This window comes from Penaeus monodon, chromosome 10 (assembly GCF_015228065.2).
Source record: "Penaeus monodon isolate SGIC_2016 chromosome 10, NSTDA_Pmon_1, whole genome shotgun sequence".
Taxonomy (NCBI): Eukaryota; Metazoa; Arthropoda; class Malacostraca; order Decapoda; family Penaeidae; genus Penaeus; species Penaeus monodon.
The window spans coordinates 12,287,766-12,290,265 of NC_051395.1; the positions used below are offsets into that span (position 1 = coordinate 12,287,766).

Below are 2,500 nucleotides of genomic sequence, written 5' to 3' on the forward strand. Positions count from 1 at the left end.
TATTATAAGCATTATTTAAGAGGTATGCTAGCTAATGCGTGTGCCGGTGCCATTACCAGCTGTCCTCTCGCCGTCGAGGCCCAGTGCCACTGCGAATGCCTCAGGCGTGAGTGCAACGGTAGAAACATCCGCCGTCACAGACACGCACACAAATACAAGCACAAGGGAACAGGCGTACAAATACGTGAGCAGGCACGCGCGCGCCGCACACACACACACACACACACACACACACACACACACACACACACACACACACACACACACACACACACACACACACACACACACACACACACACACACACACACACACACACACACACACACAAAGAATTTGACAGTAATGTATCATTTGCACCTAAGCTGATTGCAAAGGGTGTAACCACAGTGCTTGGTGTGTACGCCCTCCTTCCAGCGCTTACTTTAATGTTTTCTCTTTCTCCACCAGCGTCCATAGTCGAGTTCGCCGAGTCCTAGATTGAGTAACGACTACGAGAATCAAGGATCTCTGTAATAAAAAGTAGGCCGGGCCGTTCTATCCTATCCACATGACTTAGTCTCACGACCCAGTATATACCCAATCTACAACGCACATCCTCTGTGATGTACTCCTAATTCGAGGAAAAAGCTACATCATTCCGGCCTGCCCGCACGCCTCGCATCCCTACTGTCATTATAAAAGCCTAGGACAATAGCCAAGACTCATCTTTTCTTTGATATCCCGTAACCTCATTTGCATCGAGACAACAGTTCTTTCTTTGACGATGACCACACCAGTCCTAAACGGGATGACCCTCAAGTCTGAGCGAAGGAAGTCAGACACACACTCTAATGAACAGGTAAAGATGCTCCTCGCGTACTGTGAACTGTCACTCGCCCACACAACTGGCGATAGTGAGTAAATCATCTGGTATGCAGTATGATGCTCACATCTGGGAACAACGCCTATATTTTCACGGCAATCTGTTGCAAGTGGAAGGGTTTAATTCTTGTACTTTTCAAGTGCCATGCGGATTTCTAAATTTAACGTTTGGGTTTGTTCTACTAGCACACTTTTTCCTATTAAATGAAAACTCCTTTAATTTATTTATTTACATGTTATTTCTTTCGTCAACACTATGTTTAGGAATATGTGACATTTCCTATTGAGGAACAAGGGTGGCAGGTGCAAATGATGTTTACTATTAAGAGAGAAACACGAACACAATTCGAACTCTTAAGATCCACGTTTCTATTCATGGTTTTTATCTTCATCAACTACAACTTCAGTTCACTGAATCAGTGTATACATCTTTTGGTAAGACAATTAATTCAGAGTTCCAAATAAACAATCGTATTTAACATACGGCAATATACACGTTTATCCAAAAGAAACTAAAGTGCATATTAATAATTCAATCAGTCCCTCTTCCTTGTTTTATATTCTACCATGTAAATTGAGGAAAGGCGGTACCAGCCCTAGTTATTAAAGTCACGCTGCACTGCTTGAGTCTAAAGAGCATTTCCGGTCTGTCAAGTTGCGAACATCTGGTACTCAAAAATAAATTCTAACCCTGCGTGTTATCCTTCTCAAAAGCTGCAATTTCTAAATTTCACTTTCATACTTCATATAACCCCGACAATCGCAGTTGTGCAAATCAAGGATTATCTGGTGATTCGTCACGATGTACTCAGCCTTCATCTAATCAAAACACTTCACTCAGACACCGGATGTTTCCCCTGGAGTAGCCACGTGTGAGGCGGCGCCGCGGTCAACTGTTTCTGAGGAACCTTTCATTCATGTCGTTCACGTAGGCATGATCTTCCCGTTTAGACTTCATTACTGAGATTAACTTCTGGAAAGTTGTGGAAGCACGTAACAATGCGATACTGTACTAATGTATGCCTCGCTGAACACCTGTGTGTGTTCAAGATCCATGCGTTTGCTACCGAAGACGACACGGACGACTATGCATCTCGCATAAAAATCTTCCAATAAAACTCGCAGTTTTATGGATTTCATGGTCCTCACGCACGGCACAGGGCATCACAAACACACAAAGTTTGTTTGTTCTCTAGCCAAGAAAGCATGAGTGTCCCCGATGGTCACGTGCAAACATTCCCGACATCAGAGCGCTATCAACGGCGGAATCAGCACCTCGCCACGCTCGGAATTCTCCACTCCACAAATACACGCGTCTGTCATCTACGGGCGGTGAAAGAAGGTCTGCTGAGCCTCGTAATAATTGTTCGTGGTGGTAGACAAGCGCAATCTCGCATTTTGAGGCGCGAATCACATTACTGTTCTCATATCCAAATGACTTACTTCAGTAAAAATACTATACTATCCGACCATCCATCCATCCACCTACCCATCCATCCATCCATCCATCCATCCATCCATCCACCCTATCCATCTATTCATCCATCCAGTGATACTGTACATACAAAAAGAAACATAATACCTATATGCGTACATATCTACTATATATGTAGGCATACAAATATGTACATACACA

General features: G+C 43.7%; 1 protein-coding gene across 1 annotated transcript in view; it reads right to left on the reverse strand.

The window, feature by feature from the left end:
* LOC119577831 (titin-like) overlaps positions 1-2,500 on the reverse strand; it is a gene marked incomplete at its 5' end in the record, with an annotated part of 105,115 nt that overhangs the window by 50,856 nt on the left and 51,759 nt on the right.